We start from the raw sequence: 23,436 nt of genomic DNA, 5'->3' as shown, positions 1-23,436 counted from the left end.
TTGTTCAAGCTGGTCTTTGAGGCACGCCTGCGCAGTAGGCAACTGGAAAAGCCTGCGGGTGAGACCCTCTGCACAGCCCCTTTTCATTGTCTGTTTTCGGCGCCTGCGCAGTAAGAGATCGTTGGGACCGAGCCGGGAAGGGGGTAGGGCCAGGCTCCTCGCCCTTTCCCCAGGCGCCTGCGCACTAGTCGGCCACTCTTTGCCGTTACCGCTATGTGTGGGGCGTGTGTGGTATAACGTTAGTGCCCAGCGGAACTGAGGGCCCGGAGCTCGACCCACAGCGGCAGCGACGACGACGACAGCGGCGACGCCGAAGACAGGGTGGGGGGAGGACGGCGTGCGACAGACTCACGGGACGCGACGCGCCCCGCCTCCCCCATCCGGTCCCTCTCTCCGCGGTGAGGGGTAAGTGATGCGCTCAGCTGCTGGGGTTCGGCTCTGCCGGCGCCGCCACTTTTCCACATCCTCCCCGCTCGGTTGGCCGCGGGGCCGCAGCCGCGGTCTGCGGCGGGGCGGGGGTGCGGGGCCAGGGGGCGCCTCCCGGATGCTCCGCGCGGCGCCGTCGCCCTCCCGCACCCGGCCCGGGGCTCGGCGGGGCCGCCCCTCCCATCGCCACCGCACCCTCGCCCCACCCCCACCCGCCGGCCGTTCGGTGCCGCCGCCGCCTCGTCCGCGGAACGGGCCGAGTCGCCTCAGCGCCCTCCCGGCTTTGTGCAGCCCTCCCCCCTCCGCCGTCGCCGTGCGAGGGGCGCGGGCGGAGCAGGGGACGGAATGGCCGCGCTGCCGCTGGGGCAGCGATTTTTCCCGGATCCGAGCAGCTAACAGTGCCGATCCTTTTTTGTGGTTGGTTCTGGGCTGTGGGGTGGTTGGCGGGGAGGTCAGGCGAGGAGCCTTTGGGACGCGGTCGGAGGGCGTGGAAGACGCGGTTGCACGCACCCCGCCAGGCGACTGCACCCCGCGCAGGCTCTGGCTCCGTAGTAAACCCGGGGGAGGAGAGAGTGGCTTCCTGTCAGCTTCATTGTCCTAAGATTCAAATGCGGGGCTTTGGCGTGGTTGGTTCCCTTCATTTTATTACCCAGGGGAAAAAAATATTGGCAGCTGCCTAACGCTGGGCGGGAAGACGTGGGATTCGTATCCTAAGTCATAGAATCTCTGTTTTTTGGTGTTCAGTAGAGCGCTCTTTATTTATTTGAAGAACGTAAGCTCCTGGAAGACAGGGACAGTGCCTGTGCAAGCATTGCCAAGGTGATCAATATAAAATTACTCGATGACGGTGAAGACTGGGCTAGCGAGGGCCTGACGACCCAGCTATTGTGTAGCAGGGAAATGAAGCAGCAGAATTGTTTTTTTCGCTGGGTGGGTAACGCATTCACGTTCCTAAGGGGATACAGTAGGATACATTTTGCTGGTTTGTTTATTTAAGCAATCAAAGCAAACAAAAAACGTCCTGTTCGTTTCTGTTCCTGAATTTGTTTGTTCATATTTTTGTTCTCTTAATGAAAATTTATTCCCGTTTGAGAAAAATGTGGTGAAGCGGATGAAAATTGATTGAAAATGCATCTTTTAAAATGGTTCGATCCTTAACTTACAATGCTTCCAACCGTTTGCTGGCGATAAAACAAATAGAGAATGAAGAAGAATGGGGAGGAGCAGGTGGAGGAATAATGTGAGAGGAGAGAGTTACATTATGAATACAGTATCTAGATCTTCACTGATATAATCCCACCTGGGTGTGCTGATTTAGGAATTCACCTCTGGAAATATTACGTTGCAAATTACAAGCCATTTTATAATTTTCTACCATTATTCTTTTTAAGTTACACTCGGGCAGCTTTTAGTTCTTCCTAACTTTTTAACTATTGCATTATTTTGGTGTTTTAAAACTGAAGAGTCTAAGTGCACTTGACAGAGACAGAGGAAGACACTCAAATTTTGAAAGTTAACTGACTGGCCAAGCCAGACTGCTAATGAAAGGGAGAGCCAAATAAAACCAAGGCCTGTTCTGCAGAGCGCCCCTTCCACTGTGTCCCAGCTAGTCCCCCAACCCTGTGCACATTTATGGAATGCTTCTGTACAGTCTCTTGTGTTATCTGTGACAATCAAGTTCATTGATACCCAGTTGTATTAATCTTAATCCCTTTCTTTGTAATGTAAAAATTGTAATTCTACTGGAGTGAAGTAAAAATAGTAATTCTACTGGAGTGAAACTTTGGTTTTACAAGTTAACTTACTGATACCATAACATGGACTTTTCTTAAAAACAGAAACTTGGAAATTTTTTCTTTACTACTTATTAGTAACCATATTTTAATGTTATTTCCTGATGTTCAGCAGTGATTTATAGTACAATTAGTTCTATAAGCTCTGTTAAAGTAAAATTGCCACATAACAAGAACCCATAAAGTTCATTTTCTTCATTTAACAAATTATATTAAGTGTAAGACTTTAACTTCTGAGAAAAAAATTTGAACCTTTTTATCAAAATTAAATTTATGCTTTTTAATTGAGTGGATTTTTCCATAAAGTGTTTTTTGTTGGCTTGTGATTTTGTTGCCTTAAATTCTACGTTGCATTTTAATTGACTTTTAAAAAAGAATTCATTGTTTCTCTTAAATTTCAACTTACTTAAAAGTAATTAGATTCATTATGTAGAATTATATTAAACTTGAAATGTATTTATTGGTAAATTTCATGATCTAAAATTTTTTTGTATGGAAATAACCATCTGCATGTTTTTTATCTTAGCCTTAAGACAGTGAGGTTTACACTATAAAACTATTGTACATTATGCCTTTTAATGCAAATACGAAGATATTTTTACAAATTTCTGGGCCTAATGATTTGTTTCATTCCAAGTATCAGTTTCTTGTTTCTTTTTATCACTGAGAAAAAAACTTGTTTTATTGTTACATCTGATAGTAATCAGATATCCCTCATCTAGTATTGAATACATGTGTTTTATTCAACAAAATTTATTCCTGAAAAATAATTTTTCCTATTTTAATTAATGAGTAACGAATTTTTTCTTCTCTATTGTGAATATTAGCAGTGTTGAGCTATCCTAATAAATACCTAACAGACTGCATGGTAGTAAATTGCCAACTAAAATATTCATACAGTTGCAGATTATACTGAAAGTATAACATACTATCTGAAAAATCCTTGATAGATAAATAATATTGGCTGCAGCATTAAATGTTGATGTGTTTCAGTAAGAAATCAGTTTCCTCTTATGGGGAGAAAACTTGGACCGTCTTTATTTCATAAACTTTCGTTATAGTTAGGATTTCTGATAAACCACTACCTTTGGTGGAATTGGTTTTAATGTATTTACTCATATATTCTTGAGCCAGTACGAGTGATATAAAAGAATAAGAAAACATACATCTGATAGTAGGGTTGAGGAGACTGGATAGATAGTCCAGTTGGTTGAAATGATTGTACAGCAATATATTATAAATTTTTTTTTGCCAAAATAAATCACATAGCCAATTTGTACTGAAACCGAAGCCTACTTTTATGTTAAACAAAGGTAGGAAGAAAACTAATAAAAGAAGGTTAAAAAAAAAACCTTATAAAAATTACTTACATACAAATAGGAATTATATGCAACATAGACGTAGAAAAGAATCCCAAGCATAATTGCTTAGGTTTGAAAAACAAAAAATGAGAGAGAGAGGAGAATGTCATTGTTTAAGTATATCGGTAATTAATAAGTGATATAGAAAAGATTACCTTTTGGGACATGATATTTATGAAATAAACCTATCGTGTATTGAGCACCTACTAAGTGCCAGGCAGAAGAGAGAGAGAGAGTGAGTGAGAGAGAGAGAGAGAGAGAGAGAGAGAGAGAGGGTGTGTGTGTGTCTAATTCATGCAACAGTCTTGTATTATTTTACACATTTAGTTGAGAATATTTGAGACTCAGAGTTCATGAATAATTTTGCCTCTGTGTCATACATTACTAAGTGGTAGAGACTGTGATTGAAACTTCATCTTTTCAACTAAAGCCAAAATTCTTTCCACTCTTTTTTTTTTTTAGTAAGTTAAAAAAGCAACATTTATTCCCTTCTAATTTACAAAATTTTTAGATTACAGGAGACTTTAGAAGTCATGTCATGCATTACTACTACTAATATTCCTGAGATCTTATTAAAGCCAGCTTCAACATGAACTTCACTTCCATGAACAAATGGACATAGGATGGCTCATTTAGCTTTTAAAAATTATAGGAGGACCTTACTTAAGTCGAGCTACTATCTGCTGTACTATATAATTTATAATTTCTTCCCATTGGTTGCAGTCCTGTCTTTATGAGTGAGATACAGTAAAGTTTTTCTCAATATATTAGGTCTCTCTGCTAAGTTTTCTCTTTCCTAAGTTAAATATTACAACCCTTACAACTTTATGTGATTCAGTTCTCTTTACCTTTCTCTTCTCTGTCAACTAGATTCAATCCGTTTTGTCATTGCTGTTCTTTTTTGTTCTGATCTGGTTTCCATATTTAATTCTGTAGTTATGTTCTGAATGTGGTGTAGTGAAATTACCCCTCCTTAATTCAAGCCATACACTTGTGTTTACGATCTAAAATTGTGTTAACTCTTAAATAACAGTACTATCTTGGCTAGTTCTGATCAAAAAATGAGAGAAAAATGTTATGTGGCTTTTCAAGTTATGTTTATGCAATTCAAGGGAGTTTTTGAGATTCTGTATTTCTGCTTTTCTAGTGTTAAAATGACGTTTATGAAATTATAGTGTTAGGTGGTAAGTTTCTTTTGATTGTTGTCCTGGATTTTTTATTTTGTTTTATTTTAATGTTCTTAGATAAACAATAAAAAGTTGACAACCTAATGTTATTTCTCATTTTGTTTTTTGAAAAATTTGTCTGGAAACCACTGATGTAGTCAACATAAATCAATATCTTTTTTTATGTTAGATTTCTCCCATTCTTTATATATATACATATGTGATGTTTTTGAAGCAATGTTTATCTTTAACCCTTGTAAATATCATATTCTGGAATGTAGCCAAAATTAAAACTAGTTGAGATCTTCTCGAATCATGATTCTGTCATCCAAGGGATTAGCTTCCCTTCCTGGCTTTTTGACATTTATAAATTTAACTAGCCAGCCCTCTTATGTCTTCATCCTCGTCATGAACTAGATATAGCCAAGGACAAAGCCATGCAGATTTATAAATAGAATAAATGTTACATAAATAAAATATGCTGTGGAGGTAAAAGATGACACAAAGAGAAAACCATCTGAACCTTTTTGTTTGTTTTTAATTAAGGAGAAAACCATTGTATCCTTCAGTACTAAAGGTATTGGTTGAAGCTTACAGTCTGGTGGAGGATATAGATGATTATGCAGTTATATGATCTAAAGTCAATAAACATAGGTACTGTGAAGAAAAATAAATCAGTAAAGGGATTGAGAGTTATGGAGGACTGCTATTTTTTACTTATTTTTAAATATGAATTCAAATAGAACATTCAAATTGTTCAAAAAATCAAACTGTTTTAAAAAGAAATCATGTGAAAAATTCTCCCCGCCCTCTACTTTATCGGAGAGTGACCACTTTCCTTAATCCAACAAGTAACTTTTTTTATGTTTATGTATCCTTTCAGTAAATCTTTTTCAATTTAAGCAAATACAGTGTATTTTCTTAATTCACCTCCTCTCTTTCACATAAAAGATAGCCTCTTTAAGACTCTTGGACATGGACAATAGAGTAGTGGTTACCAGAGGGAGAGGGGGAGGTGGGAGGGGGAGGTAGACGGGGTAAAGGGGTCAAATATGTGGTGACAGAAAGAAATCTACCTGTGGGAGATGAATACAGTGTCAATATATATGTGCCTTACTGTTAAAGTGTACAGCTGAAACTTGATGGATTTCATTAACCAATGTCACCATAAAAAGTAAAAAATAAATAAATAAAAAGATAGTCTCTTTATACAATGGTCTGCACCTTGAAAGCTACTGTTTTTAGAATTTTCAGGGAATATCTCTCTGCAAAAGTGACATTTAGCAGAGACTTGCATTAGGTAAGGAAGCAAGACATGTAGATCTCTGGATAGAGAGTTCCAGTGGTCCTCAGATAGGAATGAGATGAGCGAATTCAGAAAACTGAGGCCACTGGCTGGAGGTGAATGAGCAAGAGGAAGGAAAAATAGGAGGATACGAAGTTGGATAGAGATCGTATTGATTTTATTTAAACTGCCTTGGGATTTCATTGGAGGGTTTTGCGCAGGGGAATGGCGTAAGAATTGGGTTATATCTTTAAAGTAGGGCTCTGGCCCTTTTGTGGATAATAGACTGGAGAAGAAAAGCGTGGGAACTGGGAGATGAGCTCAGTCTAGATAAAATCTAGACAAAGATGTTAATGGTTTACTCTGGAGATAGTGAAAGTTATCAGGTTCTGGTTTTAGAAGATCAAGCATTTTGAACATGTTAAGTTTGAAACGTCTAAGCATCCAAGTCGAGCTATCAAGAAGGCAGTTGAATATACTAGTCTGGAATTCAGAAGAGAGATTCAGACTGAAGATATTTAAATTTTAAGCATCATCAGTAGACCATATTTAAAGCTGTAAGATGGGAAGACATAGATCGAGAGTTCATTAATTATATCGCTAAGAGGACTAAGAATTGAGACCTGCTACTGACAGTGAAGGATTAGCAAGAGAGAAGGAGCCATCAAGGAGCGTTGAAAAGAAGTAGCCAGTGAGGTAATGAGTGTACCATTCCAGAAGCCAAGTAAAGAAAAAATGTTGACAGATAAGGAATGATCCATCACTTACAACACCTTTAATCACCTAAATATTTCTTAAGAAATCAGGTAATATCCTCTTTCCTATAAATTGTCTATGAGAAAATAATTTTATTAGATCTTGCTTTATTCGGGTTTACCAATGGCGATGTTCACAGTTATCTTCCCTTAGAAACTACGAAATGCAAAGCCTGAACAGGGTTTTAATCATAAATAGGCCACTGCTGTGTGGCCGATGTGGCTGCTGCTGCTGCAGAGGCTTGAACAGGAGAGGCAGTGCTACTCAGAAGAACTTGCTCTCAGGAGTTGCCTTGGAGGCATTAATTGTGTGATCTTAAATTTCAGAAGGTCAGTGTCTTCATCTATAAAGTAAAGCTAGCGATAGTCCTACCTCGAAGGTTTATTTTGAAAAACAAATGATGTAGATGGAAAGGACAAATGAAGATAAACTTACAGGTAGGACTCTCCTTTGCCCCTTACCCCACGTGTGGTGCCACTGGATAGCATTAAATTGGAAGAAATGTTTGGGTTGGAGTAATGAATAGAAATATGTTTTTATTCTGACTGTAAGAATCATTTTTTTGCTTCCCATGGATTCCACCCCCATAGGCGGTTTTGCACATCATCCTATAATATTCTTGAGGGTGGAGAAAAGGAGATGATGCTGGAGAGAGGCTTTGAGGTAATAACTTTCTCTAATCCCAACTCATCCTTTAATTCTAAGTGTCTAAATGAGAATGAAGTCAGAAAAACATAAGCAGGCTAGCTTACTTTTCCCACGGCCAACAGGGAGAAGTTCCTTCTTTTAACTGGCTTTTTTTCTCGAAGGTGTTTTACTGGGTTTGTCATGTGGTTTGTCGCATGCTACGTGGAATAGAAAACATACAGTTCAAAGCTTAGGGGTTGATTAGGAGTCTTGAACTCCAGGCAGTCAGCTAGAAACTGATTTGAGGAAACAAATAGGGGAAATGAGTACACTTGATGTCAGGGTAAAGTATAAAACATTCATTTTGGTGAAAAGGAAACATTGCAAGTAGTGGACTGTAACTTCAAAATATCTATCACAAGGACTTTATATGATATCATTTGCCCTGGTTAATCAATAAATACTTCTCAGTCAATAAATAATGCATTGCAAACTGAAAGCCACCTTATTTTTTCATACTGTTTTTTTTTTTTTCATATTACAAAACAAATCCTTGCACATAGTGGAAAATTTAGAAAATACCCTTTAAATCAGGAAGAAGACACTGTCATAATCCCACTAGCTGGAGACATCACTGTTACACATTCTTGTTTATTCTGGTTACATTTTATCATGAGATTAAACTTTCTGACTAATTTTTCATGGAAGTATAAGAGTCCATTTTATCATACTTGTAATTTACAATTTATGGAAATTAAGAATATTTTTTACATTGTAAGCAGCCCTGCAGTGGACATTTCTAACTTTTAAATTTCTGTGCAAATCAGTATTTTCCTCTTCCAGTGTTTCAATAAATTAATTGTATTACATTTCTAAATATTGTGTGTGCAATTCTAAAACCTTTTCTAATGTTTTAATAACACCTCCCCCGCACCACCACCACCAATCTATACCAATATACACTTCCACCATTGGTGTGTGAGATGGTGTTTCTTCAATCTGTCGCCAATGCTGGATATCATACAACTTTTTATAAATTTTGCCGACTTGATAAACTAAAAACCTTATTTATATTTCTCTGTTATCAGTAATACATCTCAACATTTTTAAATATATATGTTTAGTGGCCATTGTATTTTAAATGGAATTGCTTGTGTGTGTGCCCCTTTGCTCAGTTTTTGGAAAGGAATGTTCATTGTATTCACTTGTAACAGGTCCTTTGTCATACATGTTGTAAAATATTTCTTCCCAGATTGTCATTTGCCTTGTAAATTTATTATTTTTACCCAACAAAGATTTTAACTTGTATATGGCCCTATTTTTTCTTTTCCTTTTCCTTATGAAACAACCCCACCGGACAAACTTTTATTGAATACTTGCCTGTATGTTTTCTTGTATAATTTAAGATTTGTTTTTTTTACATGCAAATGTGTTAATTTATCTAAAATGTATTTAGGCATACATAAACTTTTGTCTCAGTACCATTTATTGTATAACTATCTCACAGTTTATTTTCCTAATATGTATGGATTAATTTCTGGATCTTTTATTTCATCTACTTATCTAGTTATTCCTGCACTGCTGTATTATTACCATGTTTTATAGCTTAGATTTATAATATCTGTTTATAAAAGGACAGACTGTTTATACTACCCTGGTTTTACAGAACTTACCTAGTTACCTGTTTATGCTTATTTTTTCCAGATGTGTTTTGGAATTATTTTGTGAAACTAATTCAAAAAATTCCTTTGATTTGAGATTACAACAAGTTTACTGATAAGTACATGATCTGAAAGATGACAAGGGGACTCGAACAGCTTTTGAGGGGCCTTAGTTTTCGAGAGTATTTTTAGGTTCTAGTCAAATTTCTACCTGTTTTTGAGTCAGTTATATCATTTTCTTGTTCCTAAAAGTTTATTCACTTGAGATTTGTTAAGTTTCGAAGCATAAAGTTGTAGATGTGGTTATTTCATAAATTAAAAAAACATGTCCGTGGTTATAACCTAAATATTTATATATAATAAATGAAGAAAAAAATCTGCCAAGGGTTTTAGTACTTTTTTTTAAAGAGTGTTTTGATTTGTCATTTTTTTTATTTTTGATTTATTTTTTAATTTATAATATTTATTACTAGCTTCCTTATTAATAACTTTTTTTCTGGTTTAACAGAATACACTTAAAGACTATACATTTTTTTTTCTCAGTACATACAGCTTTGGGTGTACTGTAGATTTTACATATACTGTTCTCAGAGTTTTTACTTTTTAAATTATTCTCTCCTTTCACTAGAATTAATTTGTTAGATATATCTTTTTTTGTCATACAAGGGGCTGTGTATATCTGGTTTAATATTTTTCCTAGATTTTTTCTAATATTTGTAATGAAAATTCTCAAACATACAGGGAAATTGCATTTCATGGTGACAGTGTATTATGTACACCCCATCTATATCCATTGTCCGTTCTTCATTTTGATGAACTTCAAAATAAGCTGTTGATATTGCTATTGCTGTTGCTCATGCTCTGTGTGTGTGTGTGTGTGTGTGTGTGTGTGTGTGTGTGTAAGAGAAGGGCTTTTAAATATTTGAAATTGTTTCAGTTTTAAATTTTCTGAAATATAACAGCTTCTGCTGTATTAAACAAATAGTTTAAAAATAAAATGTAGTTTCCTATTCCAGTAGAGTTATTGAACTCAGTTTTTCTGTAGCTAGCTAGCTGACAAAGTGACACTGATGACACTGAGCTGTCCCTTTTTTGAGGGTCAGGGACATTGTGTGTGTGTGTGTGTGTGTGTGTGTGTGTGTGCGCGCGCGCACGCATGCGCACTTTTAAAAAGGAATGGTAAATAGACTAGCAAATCTAGGAGTGAAATACTTGATCTCACTACCTTACACTTCCCCTGTCCTCTACCTGCCTACCCTTCACCTGTGTGTGACACTCTGTGTTGGGCTGGTGAATCAGAGCCTTTGCTTGAGTTGAGAGAGCTCAGTTTGACCCTATGTTTCTAAGTGGCGCCTAGCAAATTCTGGAACGTTAAGGATCCTCTGTGCAGACTCAGCCATGCAAAATTCGCAAATTGAATAGGTGAAAACCAATAGGATACCATTAAATGAAGGGTAAGTAATGTAAAATTTAGAAATTTGGGGAGGGTGGCCTGAGGACAAGAGGATGGGACTCTTTGGTGTTGAGCAGAAGCGTGTCTAGTAATTACCATGAATAACAGAACAGAGTTGATTCATATTTCATAATTCCATTCATATTAATAGAATCTGGCATCTTTCTGCTAATGGATTTTAGGTTAATTGCAAATTAATACCCCCTGCCCTTCATATTTGTAAGACGAGATATATATGAGATGACTATTTTGTCGAAAAACATTGTCTTAACCATTTCTTTCATCTACTTCTCAGGTATCTATTTTTGGCGGTAGGAGTTCTAATATCTGACTTGTTCTTTCTTTTTTCTCCTTTTCTTGGGCCCAGTTTATAGTTTCCTCCTCCAATCTCGGCATTCTAAATCAGCACGTTCTGTATTTCCTGTGCCCTGTACCTTTTTAAATTTCTTTTTCTTTAGTCTTCACAATTACAGCCCATTCCCCCCATCCCTGCTCTCCCATATTGTAAATCCAGTCAATCCAAGCTGAAAGGGTCTTTTTGAGGTATTAGAAAATACATTTTTGTGGCAAACATCAGTGACTTATCTAAATAAAGGGAGATTAGGGGAGAGAGAAGTTGGGTGGTTGGTAATGTCATTCACCGAGATCAGGGAAAACAGGAGGAAAGGCAGATGTTGTTCAGAAGATCAAAGAATTCTTTTTTTTCCCAAAAAATTTTTTGTCGAATTAATTCTGAGGGCTCATTGAACTGAAAATGATTTGCAAGAAATTAGAGCTGTGTTCTCTATCTTATAAAAAAGCTTTTGACTTGAAATTTAGATGTGTGGTGTAATGTCAAAAACAGTGTTTGAAGTCCAGTGGCTTCAAAGAAGTGTCAGTGGGATCATGTATTGGGAAGTAACCCCTAAAAAGCAAAGATTTAAAGAGTAGGTAGAGAATGAGGAGAGGCCACAAAATGAGAGGAAACCAAAGTGATGATTCTAGAAGGCAAGAGTGATCAAAGGTATTGAGAGGTGATATAAGAGGAATATTAAAAATCATTGGATTTAAAGATTAGGAGGACATTTTTGACCATGGTTAATTAAGAGCAGTTTAAAGGACAAAAGAGGACAGAAACTGAGTCTTTAATGCATAGGATAAATTCAAGAAAAGTTGAAAGATAAGGAGGTAGAATCAGAATCACAAACTACCCTTTAAAGCTCGGCACTGAGGGGAAGAGGGGAGAGCTTTAAACACCCTGTTTGCTGTCTGTACTTTGATTTCTTTCTCGGGGTTGCCAGAATTTTTTATACTTTGTGATAACCCATTTTAAAACATATTTTAAATAATTCTTTTGTAAAATAAGGTTTCAAAATGCAAAAACTTAACATTTAAAACGGAGTAAGTTCTTACAGCTTACTATACGCTAATCCCTTTTTTGAAAGTTCATTAATTTTAGGACATAGCATTCCGAAAGGCTAAGATATCCTTAGGTTCTATTGGGTATTTATATTTTTATATTCCAACTTTGCTGCATGTACAAGGAGCTAGTCACAAGAGCTAGATTAAAAGTTTTAATAACACTTTTGAAAAATAGTAAAGCAACTTTTAAAAATTAGTGTGTTTATAGTCCACAAGTATGAAGTATTTAAAGCAATCCTTAATTAATGTAAATGAACATATGATTCCTGTTTCTCTAAAGCTGAGCTAGTTAACATAGCCACTATTAAATATTTGAATATTTAAATTTAAATAATTAAAATTAAATAGAATAAAAAGTCTTCTAAGATGTGTTTGCCATAATTCAAGTGCTCAGCAGTTTACATGTGGCTAATGGCTAAGGTGTTGGACAGTGTAGATATAGAACCTTTCCAATATCATAATTTTATTGCCTAGTACTGCTATGTTTATGAGCATTATAATTTAACATGAAGGTAAAAAAATGTTGAATAATTTAGGCTTATTAATTAGGCAGTAAGTAAGTGCATTTGTTATGTATTTATAAAATATTTTCCTGCTTAAAACATACTCTTAAACTTGTTAGCTATTCCGCACTTCAAAGTTTATTTTTTTCATTTGTTGTGCCGATACTGTGGTTTAAATGGTTTATACCAATTTTTCAAACAGTAAATGTATAGCAAATAAAAAAGAAAGGTAGCGATAATGAGCAGAAACTATTTTTAAAGGGCACATTAGGCAGTGATGTGCCTAAAATTCATTGTAGACAAAAGACAGAAACGAGAAATTGTCATAGGGTGAACTAAAAAAGGTGAATCAAAACCTTTGCCTTTCAGAGCTTTATAGACCCTAACTCATTCTCCTTTCTTCCCACTATCACTCCCTCTGTGGATTCTGTTTTCATTCTTTGAGACAATTTTGTGCACCTTTTCCTGCTTCTAAGTGGTATATGACTTAAAGTCCTTTAGTGAGCCTAGAGATAGTTTACTGTTCTTTCAAATTCAAGGTTTCTGTTGTGTGCTGTACCTTGATTTACTAAATTTGCTTCATTTCTCTAGATGGGTCAGCTGATTTTTGGTCTCCGAATTTAATATAAACTGATTAATTCTTATCTGTCCATGGACTGAGAGAGAGAATCTGGGAGCCTGCTGGTGGCCAGGCAGGAGGGTATGAGGTAGATTGAATTTAGACTGAATTTTCCATGAACTTTCAGTGTTTATTGCTCAAAAAGATATTGTCAGAGAACATGTTGGTAGATAAAATATACTGCTTTTCAGTCATAATCAAACTCTTAAGCCAGATTTGAATCTATAGGAATTAGGGTCACTGGCATCATTTTAAGATATACTTGAGAAAAATACAAAGGAGACTGGTTTTGGAAAAAGCCTAGAACTTGGCTTCTGAAAGCTTCTGTTACTACTAGATTTGTGACCTTGAGTAAGCCATTTAACTTCAAGGGGAAAATGTTTCTCATATACTTAAGGTTGCTAAATGAAAGATGAAAGTATAAGCACCTCACTCAGTTCCTGGCACGAAAGCGGTATTTGATAAATGTTCGCATCTAAGTTTTAAATGAGTTATTGATGTAAAACAACAAAATTATATTTTAACACAGTTGTACAGTTCCACAAAAGAAAGCCAGTCAGACTTTACATTTTTCATAAACCGACAGAGAATACTTGGCAAGAACTTTTAATGCCTAGATAGATAATTTATGGAAAAATATAACTTATTTTCTCAGGCATTTTCTTTAAGCATTTTATAAGTGATTTTTATGAAGAAATGGTATTTTATTAAATCACTAGCTTTTTCCATCAAATCTGAGTCTTCTTTTAAAAACATGTAGCAAACTCAGATGCAGAATATATGACTGCATATTTGGCACGTCACCTTCATTTATGTTTTATGAAAACATATTTTACACTTGAATGCTATCTAGAGCAGTAGTTGTAAATTGTGTTTTTCTCAATATATATTTGCTTTAATATTTTTAAGATTTAATTAATAATGTATTTATATGGCTGACGATAAAGGCACAGTTTGGTGCCTTTATTCCAGAATAATCATGAATATATGAAAGGTGAAATTTTCCCAGTACAGAGTTTGTTCAAATGAGCATGGAACAAGTATCTTGGTAGGTATCCAAAAAAAGCACAGCTGTGGATTTATTCTTTTGGATTAGCTGGACAGTTTCAAGTGGGGGTGGGGATTTAAAATAATTTTTTCCCCAGAGTGTATTTCATTATCTGTCCTAGGTCAATTTATTGTACAGCAGAGCTAAATTTTTGAATATGTTTTAGGTGTTTGTCACATTCTCAGAGATGTTTCCCCGGACCACCCAGCCTCGATAGAACCAGCCCAAAAATTTTAAATCACGCTTTCTTGTCTTCTCTGTACCTGTCTTCCCATTGTCCCTGAAGTTGTCTTACTCATTTACTTAGCTCTCATTTGTCTATTTTTGCTTCTGTGAGATTAGGAACTTTTTCTGTCTTGATCATCTCTGTGTTATCTGAGTGCTTAGTAATTTTTTTTTTTGAATGAAGCAAAAAAAAAAATCCTTTTTTTGTGAATGAAGAAAAAATGATTAATTCATTTTATGGTACTTTATAAAATGGAGTCTTCTTGATAATTGATATGTAATGTTTATGTCCATTTTCCATAACATACAATTTTTTGTAATTAAAAACGCATATGTGTGTGTTAAGTTCTTAGAACAGTGTCTGGCACATGGTAAATGCTACCTATATTGTAATATATAAAATATTATTGAAAATTAGGTCTCTTGCTTTTATGACACATGACCAATTATATCTGTACCGTATTTGGTCTTGACTCCTTGGCTTGAAATGCAACCCTAACTATTCTTTTTCATTTTCAGAAATATGTGGTGTTGGGAGGTAGAGACCTTAGTATTGAGGATGTTTTTTTCTACTGGAGATTTAGTAGGGGGGACATGTTAAATGTGAATCCCAAATTGATACATTTGTTTAAAATTTATTCACTTATCTTTTGTGAGTACTTGGTATGATGGGGTAAAAAAGACACGATATTTAGAGCAGCTTTATTGATAATTGTCAAAACTTGGCAGCAGTCAAGTTGTCTTTCAGCAGATGAATGGATTCCTAAACTAGGGTACCTCAGACATGGAATATTAGAAGAAATCAACTGTCAAGCCAAGAAAAGACATGTAGGGACCTTAAATGCATATTAGTAAGTGAAAGAAGCCAATTTGAAAAGGCTACATAGTGTATGATTCCAACTGTATGATATTCTGGGAGAGGCAAAACCGTGGAGACATTAAAAGATCAGGACTTGGTAGGAGAAAGGGTGAATAGGGGGAACACAGAGGATTTTCAAGGCAGCGAAATGCTCTTTGGTACCGTAATGACGGCCGCATGCCGTCGTACATTTGTCCAAACCCACAGTTATGCACCAGGAGTGAACTGTAGGGTAAACTGTGGACTTTGGGTGATAATGATGTGCCAGTATAGGTTCAACACTTGTGAAAAGTGTGTCACGCTGTTGGGGATGTCGATAATGGGGGCAGCTATGCATGTGTGTAGCCTCTGTACTTTCCCCCTCAATTTTGCTGTGAACCGAAAACTGCTGTAAAAAAAATTAAGTCTTAATTTAAAAAATACTTCTAAAAAGACAAGTTATAAAACGAGTTATATGACAGTTGATGCAATGGCATAGTTCGTTTTAATTTATAAGCTTTACTGCTGGTTCGGATGACAACTTGAGGAGGTTAACTTTGTCACTTCCCCCCCCTTGCTTTAAGCTTCATTTATTTTGTTGTGAACATCACATCTTCATTCTTCTACTATTTATTCATTCAGGAAACGGAGCTAGGCGCTGGGCCAAGTGCATGGAGGTCAGTGGCAACCTTTCATACATCTTGGTACCAGAACAATTGTCACATGGACACGTAAATAGATCATGTTTTGTTAAAATGAGAATTGCACGGGTTAGAGGAAAGCATTTCCAACTGTGTAGATTGATAGCCCTAACGTGAAACCAGTTATTTCTTATTCTGCAATAGCAAGGTTGCGGGGTAAGAGAAGGTTCACAGCCATCTGGTGATGAATCAGCCCGCCAGTTGCCGGAAGCATCAGGATAGACTGCCCTTAACATGTGTTTTAGCTCAAGTAATTGCATACACGGACTGTCACTTATATAGTTTTTTCCCCCCACAAACCTAATAATCTAAGTAAACAGTCCTTTGCTGCGGGTTATGTGATGTGTCATTTCATAGTTCTGTTGTAACGTTGTTGTAGATCAAGTGCACTTTTGTTGCCTATCTCACAGCTCGAGGTCGTAATTAAGATCCCTCAGACTTCAGTCCTCAATTTGAAAAGTGACGGGAAGCAAATGTGTAACCAATGTACAATATACTTGAAACTAACAATAAATTTTTTTTAAAAAAAGTAACTAGAAGCAACATTGATGTAAACAAAAGCAGTAAAGTATATATAATTTTGAAACTTAAAAGAATAGTGAAGCTATGTGTTCCTATGAATATCTGCAGAACTTTTTTTTAATTATTTAATGCTTAAATATTAAATTTTGTTCATTAGATCATGAAATGAGCTCTGATGTAGCAGGTGAGTTCATTCTTAAAGCTAAGTGTAGCTGCCAGGGACGTGGCAGGGGCGCTGGGATTCTGCTGCTGTGTTCGCCCACCTGAGCTCCAGACGTCAGCTACGAAGCGGCCGTGACAAGGAGCTGAAGAGCACGTGCGAAGGGACTGCCAGGCGGGGCGGCAACTACGACTTAATGGTTACGTCTTATTGTAGCTGAGGTTAAATGATTAATTTCTAACCCCTCATCCCTGGGGATTTCAAGACCACCCTCACCTCAGGAGGATGTGTCGCAGGTCCATAGCTGTTCATTCATTCTTTCATTCATTCATTCATCAGACATTCCCTGTCAGACACTCACTAGGGATGAAACATGGGCGAGGCCTGGGGAAGCGTGAAGAAACACCTCTGCGTTTCAACTCTCGGCGTTGTCCCACCCCCGGTGTCCCCATCCCAGGCTCATCTCTGACATGGCATCCATTGACCAGCATTCATTAAGGATCGAGTTCCTTGCGACAAGGTTTTCTTGCTTGTTTGGTTTGTGCACCCTAAATGCTCAAAGTGCCTGCTTTGGTAGGTTTCTCAATCAGTGTTTACTGAAAGAAGGGTGGGCGGGGGAAGATAGGCTTTTCCTGCCCTCAGAGAGCTCACCAACTAGAGACATAATCATAGAGTAGTAGTGCAATGTCATTAATGCAATTAATTATAGTTTAAATGATAGCACAATGATGTTAGAACAAAGTACTATAGGGCCACAGAGAAAAGAGTGGTTTTCTCTGCCATGAGGAAGGGCGTAGAGGAAGACCACGTCTGTTAGTTTTGCATTTTGTCATACTCTGGGATTTCTTTAATGCTGAAATTAATAAGCACAGAAGATAGAGACTAATAAAATTTTATATTATGTCTAGTCTGCATATCTAACGTCGTAGGCTTTTAAGATTAAGCAACTCCAGTGTAAGAAAAGCTGATGAGAATTACTGGTATTGGAAAGGGAAGAATTTTGGGTTGTGTTTTAGTTATATTGTCAAACTGTTAAATTATTTAAATGAAGCAAAAACATTTGTATTCATTTTTCAAATAGGCTTTAATGTTTGTAATTCTTATGTGAGATTTCCTGGAATTTTTATTATTTGTAATTAAGGTTCTTACATGTTCTCTCATACCCCAAACACACGTATTTAAAGTTTTGTTGATTTTTCACTTATGTGTAGAACTCTTAGTACCCTGATTCTCTTTAGCTTGTTAAGTCTAAACCTAAGCCATATACACATTAATTCCATGTTTCATGATTAATGAGTCCTCATATGCCATATTATCTAATCCCCAAAACTGAACTAAGTTTTTGGACTAGTGTTTTAGTCTCTTAAATTCGTCATAAGATAAAATTTTTCTGTTGTATCAGATAGTAAATAGTAGTGCCCTTGGTATATCAGATTCCTTTCTTCTCATTCAAGGAACTTAAGTGCTCTTAATTTAATCTTTAATTTGGAAGGGTAGTATCTGCTTTTACAGTGCATCTCACCTGTAGAATTCTGCTGCCTACCAGCTAAAGATCCAAAAATAACCTAAAGCCTTCAGAGTGACAGAATTTATTTTTCAAAGCCTGTAAATGAAAACACGTGCACTTTATTCACTCGCACTCTCATTCTGATTCTGTTTGTTCATTCGGAGCCTACTTGAAATATATATGTTATTTTTAAGGCCTTGCAGGAGGGAATGGGACTGTTAGAATGAAAAAGTTAAAATGAAAAAGGGAAGAAGAGAGAAAAAAACATAAAGAACATGAGTTCTGAGAAATGCAGAACTAGATATTAGGACAGTACATCCCGTATTCCTTAATAAATTCTGAGGAAACCACTATTTTATAGCATAGTTTAGTTGTTGATAACTAGTGATAGTCATGAACCACTAATAAAGATTTAAATACAATATCCCATATATTGAGTCATAAAAGGTAGGAACATGTAAAATATATTTTAAAATATTTTCATGCAAAATGGTAAAATTAAAAACTTACATTGATACTTTAAGGCAGGGGTGGCAAGCTTTTTCTGTAAAGGCCCAGAAAGTGAATATTTTAGGTTTCGTAGTCCATATGGTCTCAGTTGTAATGCAGAAGCCTTGTCTGTGTTCCAGTAGAATTTTATTCATAAAAATAGTCATAAGGCCAAAATTGTCCAATCCCTACTTTAAGGGAAAAACTCAGTTCTGTGGAAAACTTGACTGTCCAAAATATCTCATACTAAGACAAACAAAAATAAATACAAAACTGAACAAAATAAAGTTTTACTGTGTCTCCAATTTAAGAACAGGCATTTCAAGGTAGAGAAAGAGAGGGCTTGAGTGGCTTTTCTTTTCCAATTACATTTCCTTTATAAAAAAAAAATTATGGTAAAATATAGATAACATAAAATTTACCGCCTTAACCATTTTTAGGTGTACAACTTAGGACATTAACTACATTCACAATATGTAGCTGACACTGCTGTCTATTTCTACAACTTATTCATCATTAATGATAACTTCCCATTCCCCTCTCCCCCAGTCTCTGATAACCTCTGTTTTACTGTCTGTCTCTATATATTTGCCTATTTGTGGTATTTATATAAGTGGATCATAACAATGCTTACTCTTTTATGTCTTTTGTAGGCAGCATATGTAAGGATCTTACGTTCTTGGCTATTCAGCCACCTGTTCTTTTGATGGGGGTATTTCATCCTTTTACATTTGAACTACTTGTTAATAAATACACACTTCCATTTTGTTATTCATATTTTTGATCTTTTTTCTTCTTAAATAAGCCCCTCTAACATTTCTTGTAATACTGGTTTGGTGTTGCTGAACCCCTTTAGCTTTTTCTTGTCTAGAAAGCTCTTTACCTGTCCTTTGATTCTAAATGATAGCATTGCTAGGTAGAGTATTCTTGGTTGTAGGCTCTTGCTTTTCATCACTTTAAATATTTCATGCCAGTCCCTTATGGCCTGCAAAATTTCTTTTCAAAAATCAACTGACAGTCTTATGGGAGCTCCCTTATAGGTAACTAACTGCTTTTCTCTTGCTGCTTTTAAGATACTCTCTTTGTCTTTCATCTTTGGCATTTTAGAGTATGGTGATCATGGTGTGGGCCTCTTTGGGTTCATCTTGTTTGGGACTCTGAGCTTCCTGGGCTTCACCAGGTTGGGAAAGTTTTCAGTCATTATTTCTTCAAATAGGTTTTCAATTTCTTTCCATCTCTCTTCTCCTTCTGGTATTGCTATGATGTGATTGTTGGTATGCTTGATGTTGTTCCAGAGTCCCCTTAAACTGTCCTCATTTGCAGGGGGATCCTTTTTTCTTGTTGCTGTTCTGCTTGGGTGTTTTCTGCTACTTTATTTTCTAAATTGCTGACTAGGTCCTCTGCTTTATGTAATCTACTCTTGATTCCCTCTAATGTATTTTTAACTTCAGTTGTCGTATTCTTCATTTCTGGCTGGTTCTTTTTTTTATAGTTTCTATGTCCATTTTTATGTTTTCTATCTCTCTTCCCCTAAGTTCATTGAGCATCTTTATAACCAGTATTTTGAACTCTGTATCTGGTAGATTGCTTATTTTCATTTTGTTTAGTTATTTTTCTGAAACTTTGTTCTATTCTTTCATTTTGGATATGTTCATTTGTCTCCCTAGTTTGGCTGCCTTCTTGTATTTGTTTTTATGTATTAGGTAGGGCTTCTAAGTCTTCTGGTCTTCGTAGAGTAGTCTTACGTAGTAGGTGTCCTGTGGAGCCCTGTGGTTTAGTGTTCCCTGGTCACCCGAGGCGAGTGATCCGGGTTTGTCCCTTGTACGGGTCGTATGTGCCCTCCTGTTGTAGTTGAGCTTCGGTTGCTATTTGCATGTCGTGGGAGGGATTGACCGTTGGGCCGATTGCTTGTAAGGACTGGCCAGTGACTACAGTGGAGGAAATATTGTCCTAGGGCTGACCCTGTGGAGCAGATTCACTTTAACAGGGCTCTGGTGCCTACCCTGTCTGTCCTTCGGGTGTGTGGTCCTTGGATGCAGCTCAGGTTGAAGCAAGCCTCCAGGTGTGTCAGCCCCAGGACCTCCTTAGAAGGGCCCTGCCTCAGGCAATTGTCACTAAGCAATCAGCAGATGGTTATCACCTGTGCTGGGCTTGAAGGTACTGAGCACACTGATGCCAGATGCTACTTGTTAAGGTTTTGTGAACCTTTGAAACCACTTCTGCTGGTTTCACAGCCAGAGATTGTGGGGACTTCTCTCCCTCTCACTGGAACCCTTAGCTGGAAAGTCTGGTGTGGGGCTGGGACCCCTCACTCCTCTGTGGGAACTTTCACAGCTAAGATATCCCTCTCGATTCTCAACCACCATACACAGATGTGGGACTGGCCCCTTTCATAGGTCTGCCTCTCCTACCAATCTCAAGGTGGCCTCGTCTGTATGTCCCCAGCTGTAGGACTTCTGTTCAGCCAGACCTCAGGCAGCTCCCAGTGATGACTGTTCTACAGTTGAGTAGTAACTTTGATGATGTCGTGAAAGGAGGCAAGCACAGTGTCATCCTTTTATGTCATCTTGACCTGAAGGAAGTCTGTATGTATCATAAATTGTTTTTTGGGTTTTTTTTTATCTATTGATGGACACTTGACTTGTTTGCATCTCTTGGCTATTTTGTATAGTGCTGCAGTGAACATTGGTGTACAGTTATCTGTTTGAGTCCATACTTTTCAATCCTTTTGAGTATGTACCTAGGAATTCTCTCTTCAGCTTTTTGAGAAACCACAGCGACTGCATCTAATGACATCACCACCAGCAATACACAAAGATTCCAGTTCCTTCACATCCTCACCAACACTTATTTTCATTTTTTGATAGTGGCCGTCCTGGTGGGTGTGAAGTGATATCTCATTGTGCTTCTTATTTTCATTTCCCTAATTATTGATATTCTGGATATAAATTTCTTACCAGATAAATGATTTGCAAGTATTTTCTTTTCATGCTTTTCACTCTTGATAGTGTTCTGAGATGCAGAAAAGTTTTGAATTTTGATAAAGTCCAGTTTATCTGTTTTTTTCTTTTGTTGCCTGTGCTTTGGTGTCATTAAGAAACCATTACTAAAGACAAGGTCATGCAATTTTTTTTTCTTCCAAGAGTTTTATAGCTTTCGTTTAGGTCTTCGATCCATTTTGAGTTAATGTTGGTATATGGTGTTACATAAGAGTCAAACTTCATTCTTTTGCATGTGGATATTTAATATTCCCAGCAGTTTGTTCCAAGACTGCTTCTTCCCCATTAAGTGGTGTTGGCATCCTAGTCAGAAATCAATAGACCATATATGTGAAGGTTTATTTCTGGACTTTATTTTCTATTATATTGATGTATACATTTGTCTTCATGCCAGCACCACACTGCTTAGTTACTGTAGCTTTGAAATCAGAAAATGTGAGTCCTTCAACTTCTTTTACCAGATTGCTTTGGCTCACCGGGGTTCTTTGAGATTCCATATGAATTTTAAGTGGATTTTTTTTTTCCTTGGGATTTTTACCTAATTACTCTGGCTAGGAAATCCATTGTTATGTTAAATAGAGATGGTAACAGTGGATGTTCTTGTTTTGTTCCTGATTTTAGGAGCAAAAGTCTTTCATCATTGAGTATGATGTTACCTGTGTTCTTTTCATATTTGGTCTTTATTGTGTTGAAGAAGTTCATATCTGTTCCTACTTTATTGAGTGTTTTTATCACGAACAAGTTTTGAATATTGTCAAATGCTTTTCCTGTATCAATTGAGATAATCACATGGGTCTTTTTTGCCCACATGACCATATTCTATTAATATGGTCTATTACATTCATTGATTTTCATATATTGAACTATCCTTTTATTCCAGGAATAAATTCCATGTGACCATAGTTTTTAATCTTTTTAATATGCTGCTAAATTCATTTTGCCAGTATTTTGCTGAAAATTGTTGGCATTGATATAGAATGTTGGTGTAGTCTTCTTTTATTGTAGTTTCAATGTCTGCCTTTGGTATTAGCTAATACTGACCTCATACAATGAATTAGGATGTCTTCCCTTCTCTTCAGTTTGTTGGAAGGACTGGTGTTTTGTTTTTTTTTTTTTCAAATCTTATGTTGACTTCACCTGTGAAGACATCTGTTCCTGGGCTGTTCTTTTTTGGAATGTGTTATTACAGATTCAGTCTCCTAACTAGTTATAGACTATTCCAATATTTTGTATCTTCATGATTCAACCTGAATAGGTTGTGTGTTTCTAAGAATTTATCTATCTACTTCCTCTAGTTTATACATTTTTTTTCATTCACAGTATCCTTTTATAATCCTTTTTATTTCTCTCAAATGAGTATTGTTACCTTCTTTTTCTGATTTTAATGATGAGAGTTTTCTCTTTCTATTGGTTGATCTGGCTGAAGGTTTGTCATCTTTGTTGCTCTTTTAAAGGAACAACTTTTTTTCATTGATTTTCTCTGTTGTTTTTCTGTTCTCATATATGATTTATCTTCACATTAATCATTATAATTGTTTTTCCTTTAGTTTTGGGTTTAGTTTGCTCTTTTTCTAGTTCCTTAAGGTGTATAATTAGATTATTGATTTGAGGTCTTTTTTTTTAATATGTGCAACTATAAATTTCCCTTTTTGCACTGCTTTTGCTATATCACATAAGTTTGGATATGTTGTATATTTGTTTCCATTTGTCTGTGTTTTTTGTTATTCTCTTATGAGTGCTTCTTTTATGCATTGGTTGTTAAAGAGTGTGTTCTTTTAGTTTGTACATATTGAGGATTTTCCAGTTTGCCTTCTGTTACTAATTGCTAATTTTATTCCAATGTGATCAGTAAAGTTTTTTTGTAAGATTTTAGTCTTCTAAAATTTATTAAGATTG

General features: G+C 36.5%; 1 protein-coding gene across 10 annotated transcripts in view; it reads left to right on the top strand.

Annotated features, from left to right (window-relative positions):
- The first annotated feature begins 126 nt into the window (after nt 1–126).
- Nucleotides 127–23,436, top strand: part of CEP170 (centrosomal protein 170) — a 117,866-nt gene continuing 94,556 nt past the window's right edge. For 3 of the 10 annotated variants that reach the window (XM_016151237.2, XM_016151236.2, XM_016151235.2), the window contains exon 1: nt 127–405. The gene's annotated coding sequence lies outside the window, so the exon portion shown is untranslated. The remainder of the gene's footprint in view (nt 406–23,436) is intronic. The other 7 variants (XM_036235346.1, XM_016151226.2, XM_036235343.1 and 4 more) reach the window with 5 other exon arrangements.

Source organism: Rousettus aegyptiacus, unplaced genomic scaffold (genome assembly GCF_014176215.1).
Source record: "Rousettus aegyptiacus isolate mRouAeg1 unplaced genomic scaffold, mRouAeg1.p scaffold_m13_p_18, whole genome shotgun sequence".
Lineage (NCBI taxonomy): Eukaryota > Metazoa > Chordata > Mammalia > Chiroptera > Pteropodidae > Rousettus > Rousettus aegyptiacus.
This window is presented reverse-complemented; position numbering and strand designations above follow the sequence as displayed.